At 40.4% G+C, this 17,178-nt stretch overlaps 1 protein-coding gene across 4 annotated transcripts in view; it reads right to left on the minus strand.

The window, feature by feature from the left end:
* The window catches only part of HGL1 (heteroglycan glucosidase 1), a 276,953-nt gene that overhangs the window by 41,639 nt on the left and 218,136 nt on the right, over positions 1-17,178 (minus strand). The gene's annotated exons all lie outside the window — the stretch shown is intronic.

A 17,178-nucleotide genomic window follows, 5' to 3' on the forward strand; every position in this document is an offset into this window, starting at 1 on the left:
GCATTTTAGTCTTCCTATCCACAATAGCCATGTCAAAGTTAAATGTGCCACCTGTCATCCTGTATATCTCCATTTCTTTGGAGATTTCTGCACGTTCTGCTGGAGATGGCACCATCCTCTGAACACAAGTGAAGAATCCATCCATGACCTCAGCATCAAATAAGAAACCACAGGAGTAAGAAAATGTGGGGTTCAGGTAGATCCTTGCAGCATGAATGGGACGATGGAGTGTATTGTTCCATCGCTCATCAATCACTTCCCATAGGAGTTGTTGTTTCTCAAACCCCTCATCCCCTTTATCATCATAATAGGTCTAAATGGATTCTTTGGCCCTATCCATGGCCTCATACAAGTAGCCAATTGGGGGCTTGTCTCCTTCAACTAATCGAAGAACCTTTAACAAAGGTTCAATAATGCTACACACCTCCTGCACTCCCCCCAGAAGCTTTCCTGCTATGAAACTAACCTACATATGGCCTCTCCCTTTAGTTTGTGGCTAAATGCCAAAACATGCCACTCCTCTGAAAGAAAATTTCTCTTCACATCCCACATAGAATTCAAGAGGGATTGAAGAGATATGAAACTGATGGAAACCCGTGTAATGGCATGGCGCACCAACTCCTTGTTGTTGGTGAATATTCTCATCAAATGAAGCACAAATCCATAATTATATATAAATTTTGTAATGCTTTTTTATGACTCAACAATATACTTGACAAAAGGAATTTTTCCTATGTCCTCCAACATCAAATCAATGCAGTGTGCAGCACAAGGTGTCCAAGATAAGGTAGGATGCCTTTCTATAAACATCTTGCCAACAACAACATAATTTGCAGCATTGTCCGTTATGACTTGGACAACATGTTTTGGACCCACCTCTTGAATGAAAACATCCAACAAATCACATATTAACCGTGTATATTTGATATGTGTAGATCCATCAGCAGATTTCATCAACATTGTCACTTTGGGACAATTAACCAAGAACTTAACAAGGCTTCTACCCTTTTGATCGATCCAACCATCTGACATCATAGTGCATCCTATGTATGCCCATGATGCCCTAAACTCCTCCAATCTCTTAGTGCAGTCAACCTTTTCATTTTGAAGAATGCGCCCTCTAAAGTCATCATAAAAAGAGACTTTGTACCCTAGGCCAACAATAGCAATAACATTAACCGTGGACTAGAAAAACGGATTGTTCCTTGCAACGCTGAAACAAATATCACTCCAAAGAAGAAACGTACCCAACAACTTGTCAGCTTCTTCTTTCTCCCTTTTTTTAATGACGGAAGAGATAGATGGTTGTGGACCACGTGTGGTTCTAGGAATAAAAAATGATGAGGTGTCTATAGGGTTGGTTATCGATGTTGATGGTGAAGTAGAACCAGTACCACTCGCATGTTCACCTCCCAATCCTGACCCTCTACTCCCTCCTAGTTGACTCTTCAGAGCTGACTTGAACAATTTGGTTCTATTTCTTCCAATCTTCTGAGGGCTCTTCAAATTATTTCTGGGTTTGTATTTGTCCAGGAACTTGTGCAAGGTGATACTTCGATCTGTATACCCCCTTGTCATATGATCCATGTTACCCACCACTTTGTGGGTGATATCCCCAGGAGAATTTTTTCTCCATGATGAGCCTCAGCCCGCAGCCCCTTGATGCCTCCTACTACGTCATTGTGTCATTTCTCTGCCATTTGAACCAACCATGTGGTCCCTCACCCACCTGTATTGATCGTATGTTTGAAGGTGGACTTCTCGAATCTAAAGGTATGTCTTGTCATTTGGTAAATTGAGTATTAGGTTTACTTATCATGGATACTTCTGGGTATGGATTGATGGGGGGATTTGGCAGAAAGAGTGGGCTTAGTTTGTGCTCTTGTCCCCTTGATATATTTTGGTTGTTACCCTTGGATCTTAGTCCCATGGGATCTCCTTTATTGACCATTTGGTTCTAGGTTGGTACTACTTGGAAAACCCCGACTTTGGGTGCATGGTCCCGCTCCTTTACCTACACATATTATTCCCTTTCCACTCACTAAACCCCCATTCATCTTTTCTCCCACTTGGGTCCACATTTCCATTTTGGGTCCACACAAGGCCAGCCTCCCTATCCCTTTGCCCCCACCTTAGGTTGGGCCTAGAATGATGCCCCGGAGGTTGAAGCAGTTAAAAGAAAAGGTCAAAAGCATAATTGGCCACATTTAAAAGTAAATTATAACACAAAATGCAAAATATGGCCAGAACAAAATAATCAACACATGGTCAAAAGCCAATGCATGGGCTCTACCCCAATCCATGACCATCACCCTGATTCCATAGGCCGCAGATGAGCCTCCTTTATCATTCAGGAACCCATGATTGTCCCAACGCCTGGAAGGCAATGAACCGCCCTACCTAAAAGGGGGTAATCACTACTATATCTTACATATCATGCTCTTGTCCTTTGAGCCCCGAGCAGTTAATTAAATAAATTCATAAAAGGGAAAAGGCATATAAAGAAGGGTGGAAAAATCAAGGTTAGGGCACCTCATGTACCATGATTTCTCCCTCCTACACATTACATACCCAAGTGTGGGTTTCCCTTTATCTAGCTACCCCTATGCCCCACTATGTGGCCCAGGATTGCCCCTCTCATTCCCTATTCCATTCCACTTATTTGTCACTTGCCACCCCCATTAGAGGGATGTACTTTGAACATACTATCCCTTTTAAGGGTTGAAACCACCTAATAAGGTACTTGGCTAACTCCCTTTGGTGTTTGCAGACACTAACACATACCAAAGCCCACTACGGAAAGGCATGCCATTATGAAGTGCCCACTTTGTTATCCATGATTTATAAGCTCATTTACCCTATTATTTTAATGACTAGTTGTACTGGAAGCCTAGGAGACGCATTAGACCTTATGCAGGATTACAGGCGGTTCCCATTTGGGTTTGGTTTCCCTATATGAGATCCTAACCCCCAAAGGTCTACATTGGCACATGTAGGGTGTGCATAGAGAACCATGGGCCTCCACAACAACAGACAACATTCAACGGATTTTCATGGATGCTTAGAGACTACTAGTGATCCACTTTTGGGATGATGGTGATATGCTTGGTACATTATGCCCAACAGACCCCCACAGGAGCCCCACACTCTTGGCAGGTATAGCAGGACTTGTACGATGTCATGGCAGCATTCATTCCACCACTTGGACCCTTAACCTAGTAGTTGCCCTCTTAGGAACCCCTTTAGGTCCTCGGCTGGTTTGAGTGGTTACAATGTCCACATAACTTGCAAGTCAAATTTGATTTATCAAACCCTCTATCAGGTTCACCAAATTCCCACAGAGGGTCCAATTTCCTTGGTATATTTGTAACTTTGTTGAACTCTTGAGTTTTAATGTAAGATGAAGTTTGAAGTTTGAGGTTGAACCTAGGGCACAAAAGGAATTGCAAGTTAATAAAATAAAATTAAAGTTTACATATAACATATTGAATTTTTTACCAAAAAAATAACCCTCAACTCAATGCAACAATAATGGAAAAAAATACACATTCAAATCCAAGCAAAAATGATGGAAACAAATTAGGGCACAAGAAGAATTAAACAAATAAATCTAACAATCAAGTTTTTGCATTTTTGACCAAAATAAACCCTTTCCACTATATGCAACAAAAATGAAAAAAACACAATCAAATCCAAACAAAAATTATGGAAACTAAATGGGTGATAGAAACCCAAGGAAAAACAAGAAAAAAACAAAAAAAATGGCCAAATTTGATGCCCATAACTAAAAACCACACTTTGTTGAAGAAACTTTGTTCAAATTTGAATTTGTTTTGCTTGGGATGCTAAATTTCTTCACCTTTCTCCTCTCTTGCCCTTGTAAATGAGTTCTTTGTAGAAATTTACAAGGTAAGTTCCTCAGATAGAACACCAAAAGACACCGCTCACAAACAGATCACAGATCAGTACACCAGTATTTTTGACGTGATTAAAACCCTCAAAGAGGGAAATAGTCCACAGCCTGAGCCAACGCGACCACTTTAGGCAATTTATTAATGTAAAAGAAAGAAAATTTACATAAGTTTCTCTCATGAACGGTCACGTTACAAATGACCCTCCATGCTCTTTAAATAGAGATCATGGACCAATCGGGTGTTAAGCCACGAATCAAGTGTCGGTAATACCGAGGAGAGAATGAACCGTCGGATCACTTCATGTCTAGAACATATCGTGACCATCGGATTGTAAGTTACAAAAAATACATAATAAAGAAACACACTTTACCTAACAATACACTAGACCAAGTTTTACTTAACTATTTCCTATGTGTAGGAATATCCTAACATCCCCCCTTAAAAACAACTTGGGATAGGATTGAAGGATGTACAAATATGACACAATAGGAGAAGGAAGGAGGCATTAGAGCATATCCCCCCTTAGTGACAACTTCCTGAACTCCAACCATAAATTGAAGTTTAGTAAACTTTGCCTCTGTGAGAGCCTTTGTAAAGATGTTTGCAACTTGATCATCGATTGAACAATATTGCACTTCAAGAACATGGTCATGAATGAGCTTTCTGATGAAGTGCATGTGTAGTTCAATGTGTTTGTTGCGCTGATGTTGGACTGGATCTTTGCATAGTTGAATGGCACTTTGATTATCACACCAAAGTGTAGTCGGATGTTGCTGCTGAAAGCCAAACTCTGACAGGATCTGACAAAGCCACAGGGCTTCCTTACTAGGTTCTACGACGTCACGATACTCTGCTTCTGCTGAAGAAAGAGAAATGGAACCTTGTTTCTTGCAAGCCCATGTAATAGGTCCAGAACGAAGAGTGAAGACACAACCTGCAGTAGACTTTCGATCATCAGGGTCACTAGCCCAATTGGAATCAATGAAACCAACCAATAGAGGAGATGCTTCTGCACTGTAATGAATCCCAAACGAACTGTAACTCGAACATAACGAAGTATTCTTTTAATTGCTTTCCAATGACTTTCATGTGGGTTTTTTATAAACCGAGCAATAAGGTCAACAACAAAGGAAAGGTCAGGACGAGTATGGGTCAGATACAAAAATTTTCCTACAAGTTGACGGTATAAGGCACTGTTGATAATATCGGCGATATATCGGCGATATTCGGAAATATCGCGATATTTTCGGCAAAACGATATATCGCCGAGAAAATATCGCGATATTTTCTGTTTTGAAAATATCGCGATATTTTCAAAATATCGGCAAATATCGGAAAATATCGGCAAAATATCGCGATATTTTGAAAATATCGGCTATATTTTAAAATTTGAAAAAATTATTTTTTATGCTTGCCGATATTTGCCGATATTTTCGCCGATATTGCCGATAAGATATTTTTTGGACCCTCGTCGATATTTTGTCGATACCGATATTTTCAACACTGGTATAAGGTAGCATCAACTTCAAGGCAAGTACAAGTGACTGAAAGTTTGGCCCCAGACTGAAAGGCAAAAGGGGCTGACTTACAGTCTTCCATGTGAAAGTGGCATAGAAGATCACAGGCATACTTAGACTGGGAAAGGGAAATACCTTCCTTGGACTGCAAGACTTGAAGACCAAGAAAATAATGCAAGCGTCCTAAGTCTATCATTTCAAATTGCTTTTGAAGGTTGGACTTCACATGGTTTATAAGGTTGGGATCACTACAAGTAAGGATAAGACCATCAACATAAAGAACAAGAATGATAAGAGACTTACTCACTTTCTTGGTGTACACAGTATTGTCAAAATGACACCTAGAAAAGCCAGTGTCTAAAAGAAAGCTATCCATTTTGGCATACCAAGCCCGAGGGGCTTGCTTGAGACCATAAAGGGATTTCTTAAGCCGACATACAAGGCTAGAGTTTGTTTGTATAAACCCAAGAGGTTGTTCCATATATATTTCATCACGCAAGTCCCCATGCAAGAAGGTAGATTTAACATCCATCTGATGGACTTCCCATTTGAAAGAGGCAGCAAGGGAAAGAACAAGGCGGATAGAGTTCATTTTGGCAACAGGGGAGAAGGTTTCAATATAGTCAATGCCTTCAACTTGTGAAAAACCCTTAGCAACAAGACGAGCTTTATGTTTATCAACTTTTCCATCTCCTCCAAACTTGGTTCTGTAAACCCATTTGCATCTAACAAGTTTTCATCCCTTTGGAAGAGGAACAAGATCCCATGTATCATTTGCCAATAATGAACGATATTCTTCATTCATAGTTGTGTCCCAATTTGGATGGCCTAAAGCTTCTGCAAAGGTGTTAGGATCATAATTCGCTGAAGCTTCAGCCAGTAAAGAAGAGGCTCTACTGAACAAAGAACGTGTACGTCGTTGATCTGTAGGATCACCTGCAAGAGCACCCGCTACATCCCGAGTAGCACGGACCCATTTTGGAAGCTGAGGAACTGAAGGAGGATCCCGAGAAGATGGGGAAGGATTGTCATCCTCATTGTTATCATATGAAGAAGAAATACTTTCAGAAGTAGAAGGCATAGAGAGGTGGCACATCCGCTGAACTAGGCTCGTAGGTCGATATATTTTCAGCAAACTTTACATCTCTTCTAATGATAACACTTTTGGATTTAGGTGGAAAAAGTCTATATCCTTTGACATCTTCAGAATATCCAACAAAAATACATTTTTCACTCTTAGGTTCCAAGGCTTTATGTTTCTCATCGAGAATATGGGCCCATGCTTCACTTCCAAAAACACGAAAGTGACTTACATCAGGTTTAAATGAGCTCCATGCTTCTTCTAGAGTGATATTCCTTAAAACCTTAGTAAGAATGCGATTTACTATGTAATTTGTACAGTTAATTGCTTCTGCCCAAAAATTAAAACTAAGCCCTTTAGATTGAAGCATACAATTAGCCATTTCCTTTAAGGTGCGATTCTTCCTTTTAGCTACACCATTTTGTTGTGGAGTATATGAAATAGTATGTTGCATTTGAATTCCAAGCTCAGTGCAAAAGTTGATGAATTTGTTGTTAACATATTCTTCGCCATTATCAGATCTTAGCTTAACAATTTGATGTTCAGATTGTTTCTCAACAAAGGCCTTAAAGGCCAAGAACATGTTAAAGGCTTCACTCTTGAGTTTTAAGAAGTATACTAAAGTGCGTCTGGAGAAATCATTAATGAAAGTTAAGAAATACTTGTAGCCAAAGAATGAAACAACTGGAAGTGAACCACATAAATCACTGTGCACAAGTTGTAAAGGGGCTGAGGCATGCCAAGAGGCACGTTTTTCAAAACTCTCCCCGCGATGTTTTCTAAGTACACATCCGAAACAGACACCATCTCTACAAGATACCATAGAAAGACCTGTCACCGTATTTTCCTTGCATAGATTTTGAAGAGAGCAATAGTTTAAGTGACCAAATCGCTCACGCCAAAGTTTTCTCACTTCATCATTATGAGCCACAAATATCGAGGGAAGAGTTGATGACCCAAAGTTATTAAACTTATACAACCTTGTAGAATCATAAGCAATGTCAGTAGCTAAAATCTGTCTAGGATCTCTTAGGTCCTTAATTACAACATCATGAGGTGAAAATTCAACGGTCTTACCTTCGCCTAAATGAGTTATCTGATATACAGATAGAAGGTTGCAGCATAAGGTAGGAACACATAATACATCATTAAATTGACCATTATCTAGATGAATATTGTTGAAATTTCTAAGTATTACACGTTAGAAATTTTATCTATATTCTTCGGTTTATTTCTCCTACTTGTTAATTACAAACAAGTTATTTAAACATATAAACATCGATATAAACACAATATAGTCTCAACCATCTACAGAGCAACAGCTGAAAGAAATAGCAAACACACAAGTGACACCGTTATTTTTAAACAACTCGTCCCCGGAAAAACCCAAAGTGGGAAAACCGTTGCAGCAAGCTGCAATTCTAAGGGTTTATTTTATTATGTAGTCTATCCTTTAGTACAACTGGGTGCCAAACTGGCTCACCCGACATAGAAAAATAACCGGCATTAATATCTCTCTATTCAGAAGCAGATATTCAGAAAATTTGCCCCACGAAACGCTCTCCAACACAACTGAAGCACTGCGTCAACCCTCTTGACCTTTGCGTCAGCCTCAAAACCCTTTGCGTCAGCCTTTCTAGGCAATGCCCAGCCTCTACGGCCTTTTGCGTCACTCCTGCTGCCCTCTGCATGGATGATGCAAGCCCTCTGGCCTCTGCGTTGTCCCAGCTAGCCTCTGTGTGGCCTACTCTGGCTTCTGCATCTGCCTCTCTGCCTCTGTACTGGTCTCTCGGCACTATCTCTGCTTCTTTGCCTCTGTGTTTCTCTCTCAGCACTATCTCTGCCTCTCTATCCAGTACTCACTTCCCCTCGCTGCAAACTGATCACTGATTCGACTTTACTTAGCAAACTCGGCTCTAGTAAAACGAATGACTGATCACTTTGGTGTTTCTCCAACTGACTCTCAAGCCTCCTCTTATACTTTTTTTGTTGAGTCTTCAATGACCGAGATTAAATCTCTAATCAACAACTAAGATTAGATTTGGCTTGATTCATGTCATTTAGAACCTTCTAACCCAGTTTTATATTAATACCCATTAATATTTTTATTTTCCTAAGTTTAGACTTAGGAACCCATTAAAAATATTAATTATTTTAATATCTCCTTCACCAGGTAGAATTTCCCCAGACCATTTTTGGGTCTTGGAGATTTCATGTGCTTTAGCAACTCCACCAATTTTCATGGCTAGAGTACATCCGATGTTACCCCAAATCAACAAATAGTCTAGCCCCTACAACACTAAGAGATCTATCATCACCAACATATATATTTTTGGTGTTACAATCATTTAAAGAAGAAAACATGGCTTTGTTTTTGGCCATGTGATACGAAGCTACAGAATCAATGAGCCACTCATGAGAATGAGAAGAAGAAGATACATTTAGTGCATAACCAAACAGAAATGCTTGACAACCACATGCAGAAAGTGTTATTCCTGAAGATGAAGTTGAAGTTGAAGAGTGCTCCAAATGGATGTTATGCTTCTTCATTGCTGCTTCCAAGGCTTCCATCTTTTTAGAGCATTTGAATTTTAAGTGGCCATCATGATTACAAAAGTGCAATGTCTATCAGTCTTCTTCCCTTTGTTTTTATTTGCCTTATCATTTTGCTGAATTGATTTTTCATTTTGAGACTGAAATTGCTTAGGACCCTTGTTTGGTTTAGGACCATTCTTTTTAGGATGTTGCTACTTAGGATTCTTTGAATTTGGTTGTTGTTGGGCTACTAAGGCTTTCTTAGAAGAGTCTCCAATATTAAGAAGACCAAGATGTAAGAGTTTTTCTTGTTCTCTTATTAAAGAATCACAAAAAGCATCAAAAGTGTTGAAATTTCTAAGAGTTACCCGTTAAAAATTTTATCTATATTCTTCTGGTTTATTTCTCCTCCTTGTTAATTACAAACAAGTTATTTAAACATATAAACATCGGAATAAACACAATAAAGTCTCAACCATCAATAGATCAACAACTAAAAGAAATAGCAAACACACAAGTGACATCGTTATTTTTGGACAACTCATCCCTGGAAAAAACCAATGAGGGAAAAACGGTGCAGCAATTCTAAGGGTTTATTTTATTATGCAGTCTATCCTTGAGTACAACTGGGTGCCAAATTGGCTCACCCGACAAAGAAAAATAAGCAGCAATAATACCTCTCTATTTGGAAGCAAATATTCATAAAATATGCACCACGAAACTCTCTCCAGCACAACTGAAGCACTGCGTCAGCCCTCTGAGGCACTGCGCAACCTCTACGGCCCTTTGCGTCACTCCTGTTGCCCTCTACGTGGATGATGCAAGCCCTTTTGGCTTTGCGCTATCTCTGTTGGGCTCTGCATGGCCTACTCTGGCTTTTCCGTCTGCCTCTTTGCCTCTGCGCTGGTCTCTCGGCACTATCTCTGCCTCTTTGTCCAATACTCACTGCCCCTCGCTGCAAACTAATCACTGATTCGACTTTACTTAGCAAACCCTGCTCTAATAAATCGAATGACTGATCACTCTGGTGTGTTCTCCAATTGACCCTCAAGCCTCCTCTTATACTTTTCCTGTTGGTCCTTCAACGGCCGAGATTAAATCTCTAATCAACAGCTAAGATTAAATTTGGATTGATCCATATCCTTTAGAACCTTCTAACCCAGTTTTATATTAATACCCATTAATATTTTATTTTTCCTAAGTTTAGACTTAGGAACTCCATTAAAAATATTAATTATTTTAATATCTCCTAAACCAGGTAGAATCTGCCCAAACCATTTCTGGGTCTTGGAGATCTCATGTGCTTTAGCCTCTCTAATTTTCATGGCTAGAGCACATCCGATGCTACTCCAAATCAACACTCCCTCTTAGTGAGAACTATGCTCTAGTAATACTCCACACTGAGCATCACACTAATTAAACGACACCCGTACATGTGCTAATGTTAGGCCTCCCTGCCCAACATCCTCTGCACTGTTGCATCCTGTACTGCTGCCCATGGCTCTGCCACTACCACTGTTGCATCCGTACAACAGCTCCCTCTGCATCCGTGTTGTTGTTGGTCCTTTCTCCCAACACTGCATCTGCACTGCAAACCCTTCTCATCATGTTGCATCGTGCTACTGCTAACAGCTATTGCACTGCAACTCAGTTACTGAGAAGTAAGTAACTGATCCACCCAACTACTAACATCCCTGTCAGGCTAGAAACACTCCCAATGTTGAAGCTCTCTTTGTCGCTATCAAGTGCTCCCTCTACTGCCTCTGCGCTGCTGCAACAACTCCCTACCTCTCGCACCACTGCAAACCTCTTTGTGCCATCCTGCATTGTTGCAACCCCCTTTGTGCCTTTTGCACTACTACAGCTTGCTAACTCTGTGTTGTCCGGGACTACTGCACTGTAGCACTCTCTGTCGCTTCATCCGCATCCATTTCTACCGACATCCACCAGTCCTGCTACTCTCACTTCGGGGCTCCTGTAGCAAGGATTTGATCCAAGAGTTTGGGTACCTCAAGGATCCTGCCCCTCATCACCTGTAGTCTTCCTGACTATAACTCGATGTCTCCCCACCTCTTCTCTAGAGTTACAAGAGCACTCATGGTACAATCGTCATCCTCCTCTACCTCCTTTTCCGCCTTCGTTGGCATTGCCTTGGAGTCAGACGCCTTTCCCTTGTTCTTCTTCCTCGGACAATGGTTCGCATAATGCCCCAGTTCCCCACAGTTGAAGCACTTGACCTTAAAGAGGTCCTTTTTCTTCCTCTTCTCCTGCTTTCCTGCAGATGCCAGAGCTGCATCCTCTTTCTCTTCCTTCTTGATCCGGACTCCTTTGCTGCTACTTCTCGTCTTGGACAGCCGTCTGATCTCCTCTTGGTGAAGAGCTGCCCATAATTCTTACCAATCTGGAAGAGTAGCCCCGCCCAGAATACTATGGACAAATGTCTCCCACTCCTCGGAGACCACGTTTAGGGCAGTCCTCACCATCAGCTCCTGATCCGGCATAGCCCCTATGGAAGTCAGTTGGTCCCGGATCTCCTTCAATCTATCGAGAAAGTGATCTATCTGCTCCCCCTTCTCCATCTGGTATGACTGCAGTCGATTCTCAAGTAACATCTTCCTCTGCATGGAAGTGTGCTCATACAACTTCTTCAAGGCGTCCCACATTTCCTTTGTTGTCTCCTTTTCGGCAATATGTTGGACCACATGATCCTTGACCCCATCAAGGATGATGCATTTCGCCTTGGCCATTGCCTCCTTAAACTTTTCATTATCAGTCGGGTCAATTGGGATTGCCACTGTTCTCAAGGCGAAGGCCTTGATGTGATGTCTATCTAGAATGGATAGGATCCTGGCCTTCTAGACCACAAAGTTGGATGCCCCATCCAGCCTATCCTGATCCCTCAGCCCATTGATGGCCATCTTTGCTCTTCCTTTCGACTCCTCCGAGTCTCTCTACTTCCCTCTAGAAGTTTTCTCTTCGACTCCTGCTGAGTCTCTCTACTTCCCGCCTGGATGTTCTCTACTAGACTCCCTCTGAGCCTCAAATTTCCTTCTGGAAATCCTTCTGCCAATCGTCAAGTCACACCTCTCCGATCTCCTACACACCTGCAACACTGATCTAGATTCTTAGGCTAGGAATCTGCCTCGGTAGCGACTCCCTCTACCTTGTTTTTGCCCTGTTAGGTATTGTTCTGCCCATAGTATCCCACCAACTTCACTCCTCGCAAACTGTCAACAGCTTCCTAAACCCCACCAACCGAAGGACTAAGCCTCTAGGCTCTACAGAATCCCGACACTGGCTGAAATGCTTCCCTAGCCAACTGTGTCAACCCACTTGGTCTCAGCATGGCTCTGTGTGAGCCTTTTCTGCCCTCCTCAGCCTCTACGCTGGCCTCTCTCTGGCCCGGACTGATGACGCAGTCCCTTTGCATCAACCCTTCTCCTCTGCTTTCTGCTAGGAACAACTTCTGTCACTCGGGACAGTTATTTCTGCTGCAAATGCTCTGCTTCAGCTGGTGCCTTCAACTCTGCTGTGATCTGCAACCACCCTCTGATACCATGTTTCTAAGTGTTACCCGTTAGAAATTTTATCTGTATTCTTCTGGTTTATTTCTCCTCCTTGTTAATTACAAACAAGTCATTTAAACATATAAACATCGCAATAAACACAATACAGTCTCAACCATCTATAGATCAACAGCTGAAAGAAATAGCAAATACACAAGTGACACCATTATTTTTGGACAACTCATCCCCAGAAAAACCGGTGCAGCAATTCATGCAATCTATTCTTGAGTACAATTGGGTGTCAAACTGGCTCACCCGACAGAGAAAAATAACCGGCAGTAATACCTCTCTATTCGGAAGCAGATATTCAGAAAATCTGCCCCACGAAACCCTTTCGAGCACAACCGAAACACTCGTCAACCCTCCTGGCCTTTGCGTCAGCCTCAGAACCCTTGCATTAGCGCTCTGAGGCATTGTGCAACCTCTATGGCCCTCTGCGTCACTCTTGTTGCCCTTTACGTGGATGACGCAGACCCTTCTGGATTTGCACTGTCTCTGTTGGGCTCTATGTGGCCTGCTTTGGCTTCTGCGTCTACGCTTGTCTCTCGGCACTATCTCTGCCTCTCTGTCCATTACTCACTTCCCTCGCTACAAACTAATAATTGATTCGACTTTACTTAGCAAACCCCGCTCTACTAAATCAAATGACTGATCACTCTAGTGTGTTCTCCAACTGACCCTCAAGCCTCCTCTTATACTTTTCCTGTTAATCCTTCAATGACTGAGATTAAATCTCTAATCAATGGCTAAGATTAGATTTGCTTGATCCATGTCCTTTAGAACCTTCTAACCCAGTTTTATATTAATACCTATTAATATTTTATTTTTCCCAAGTTTAGACTTAGGAACTCCATTAAAAATATTAATTATTTTAATATCTCTTAAACCGGGTAGAATCTGCCCAAACCATTTCTGGGTCTTGAAGATCTCATGTGCTTTAGCCTCTCCACCAATTTTCATCACTAGAGCACATCTGATGCTACCCCAAATCAACAAAAAGAGGGGGACTTGTAGTCTTCTCCTTGAGAAATAAAGGCTTCTCTTGTAGAATGGGAGGTGGAAACAAACACAGAGTACGCTGGTCCCAACTTAGTAAGAATGGAATAAATAAGGCTACCATCTTCTTTCTTAACCTTAACACCTTCCAAGAGAAGTCTAAGGGTCTTGAACTTGGACAAAGAATCTTCAATGGAAATTCCAAAAACATTATTGAGTTGTTTCATTGCTTCATTAGAGGTATCAAGTCCTGCGTTATGGAATCTAAGGTCTGGAGAAATAGACATCCCTATCAACCCACGTGCTTGATCTTGCCTAATTTCCCATTTGGCTTGCTTATCTTCATCTTTAGGTTTAGCCTCTAGGCCTGAGGCTATTCTATAAAAACCTTTACTTTTTAAGTAAATCCTCAATGTAGGACAACCATTGGAAATAGCTGGTGCTGTCAAGAATAACTTGGCAAACAGAAACTGAAGTTGTAGATGTTGAAACTAAGTGTTTCAATGGAAAGATCTCGAAAAATTAAGCCGATTAAAAAAACGGCTCTGAAAACGGCTTCTGGACGAAGAAGTTATGGCTTTTTGAAGAAAAGTTGTTGAAGATGCCGACAAAGTAAGTGAATGTGCGGACGTGAATGATAATGTTATATTTTTTAAAAAATCCCTGCCTCCCCTTCCAAACTTAATCTAATTAGCTCTCTTTAAAAGAAATATATGTGAACCACTTTTATAAATAAGTGAAAATCACTTTTACAATGGTACTTTATGAGCTACCCACTAAATTGTAACTTAAATAAGAGATAAAGAGACTTTAGAATGATAAGTGACTCACTTTTTATAATGGGTGAGAACACTTTTACATAAAGTAGCTTTAAAACATAAGTTACATGTGCTTTTTGAAAAAGTAACTCAACAAAAGAAAGACTTGAACCCAAGGCCTCTATTATCATAAAGTAGCTTTGGACCAAGTGAGCTAGTTTAAAAGGTTAGTAATTTTTGGAAAAGAGGAAGGAGGGTTTTTTTTTAGTCACTGAAACTTTGGAGTGCATGCTTATTTGAGAAATCCCTTTTTGCCTCTAGATCTTAAAAATGACGTAGCTAGGGCTACCGGAAACCTTTTCGCATGAAACGAAAGGGGTTCCTCACTGGAACAGATGCTCCTAACACAATAGAGCAATCCTCTCAGCCCGAAAGTGGTCAGAAACAGTAGATCTAAGAAACCGCAGTCGGATGCAGTTGTATCAGCTTTGACTTTGGATCACCAATGGATGCGGCCCTCAAATAGCTCTGATACATATAGGAATTTACACGGTAAGTTCCTCAGATAAAACACCAAAGGACACTGCTCACAAATAAATCATAGATTAGTACACCATTATTCTTGACATGGTTAAAACCCTCAAAGAGGGAAACAGTCCACAGCCTGAGCCAACGCAGCCACTTCAGGCAATTTATTAATGTAAAAGAAAGAAAATTTACATAAGCTTCTCTCATGAATGGTCACCTTACAAATGACCCTCCATGCTTTTTAAATAGACATCATGGACCAATCGGGTATTAAGCCACGGATCAAGTGTAGGTAATAATGAGGAGAGAATGAACCGTCGCATCATTTCATGTCTAGAACATATCGTGACCATCGGATTGTAAGTTACAAAAAGTACATACTAAATAAACACACTTTACTTAACTATTTCCTATGTGTTGGAATATCCTAACATTTCTCCTCCTTAGCTCTCACTCTTGCCCTCTGTCTGAAAAAAATGAGGAAAAAAAACCCAAAAATCGTTTTTCTAAGTCGTTGTTCTGCACCCCCACAATTTTTACGGGTCGCATCGAGATTTTTCCATAAAAATTGCGATTTTAAATTTAAAAAAAAAAAAAAAAAAAAAAAAAAAACGGCGATCAAATTGTTTGAGCAAAAAAATCGCGATTTTTTGAAAAAATAGCGATGTTCGCAACACTGGTTTGTAGACTCAATAAGTGAAGGGGCTTCTTGTGATGAAGGGCTTCTTAATGGGTCTTTATGCAACATTAGAGCTCTATATAAATAGCTGTGCATGTGAGGAGACACTATATCAACATAGCAAGTTCATTCATATCTTTTCTAGTAGACGAAAAATTTCAGCTAAGGAGATATTTGTCCTATGGGGTTCATATTTCATCTTTTTTCATCATTGCATCTCTACTCTTAGAGCCACATGTGTGAAACCATACAGCAGTTTGACCTAGCTCAGCTGCACGTGTGGAGGGTTGACCAGCGTTGACTGATCCGTACATCCACACATGTGAAGGGTTGATCAGCATTGACTGATTCATACAGCCACACGTGACAATTTGACAGTTTGACCATAAGCCATATGTGTGAAAGTTTGACCACAGACCACATGTGTGACAGTTGATCAAAGACCAACATTGACTGCAGTTTACTTTTGATATATTTGACTGGCATTGACCAGCAGCAGTTTGACCAGATTTGACTGGTGATTTGACTTGTAATGTTGGCACAGGTTTCTAGACAAATTCCAATTTGTAAAATTTGCTGAAAAGACAATTTCTTCTTAAGAAAAGTCATTGGGTTTTCTCCCAGATTGGGTTTCCCAGGGTAAAAATATTGTCTATTGTGCATGGCTATCTTTCTATGATCTTTATTGTTTCCGCTGCATTTACAGTTGAGATTTTCTGTGTAATTATTCAATGATAACAGTGGCATGAGAAACATTATTTGAAAATCATTAGGAAGTAATTATCAGATCAGAAAATTGTATTCTACTACACATGCTATAGAATTTCAACATATTATAGTATATAAAATAGGAATTTTTTTGAAGGACCACTCCCTACTCCCACTGCCCACTCTCCCTTGGAAAAACTATCTTCTAAGGCTGGAATTTCCTTCCTTTCATATGAGATCACACTACCACAAGAAAGATGTAGAACAATGTGGGTCAACATCAATTGAAACATTTTATTGGTCCTTCATCACATAAGAAAAGTGACATGAGAATGTCAAGTAACCTAAGGGTCATGATCACTTCAGAGGAAATTCATCATAGGAAAAGGGTATTGGACCTTGAATTGTATAAGATCTCAAAATAACCTACACTTACAAACTACATTAAACATCAAATATGAACATAGCCAACCAAATGGCAACCATACAGACTATCCAAAACCATTGGTAGAATGGAAATCAAAGCTCATTGCAGTATACATTAGCCCTAGGATTTCACAGATAATCTAGTAGGAAAGTGAAATATAATCAGACACAACTCTAGCTGCTCAAACACAATAAATATCTTGGAACCAAAAGTTACAATATTTTGGAATATTGGGAAGACCAGGAGAAATATATGTTCAAACAAAATCCCTTCACTTTCTGCAGAAAAAGAGAGATATTTGGATGCTCAGAGCAATCAAAATAAGCATATGTAAATCAAAGGCAACAGTTCTGACATTTCTGCAGCATTAAGAATGTGTCTCCAGCATTTCCAGTCTGTTTAAACTTTACATAAATTATAAGTCATAATATGAAAGAAAAACCCTTTTGTTGCTAATATTAAGACATTT

This window comes from Pinus tabuliformis, chromosome 7 (assembly GCF_031772625.1).
Source record: "Pinus tabuliformis cultivar Carrire ecotype Pingquan chromosome 7, CPIR1, whole genome shotgun sequence".
NCBI lineage: Eukaryota > Viridiplantae > Streptophyta > Pinopsida > Pinales > Pinaceae > Pinus > Pinus tabuliformis.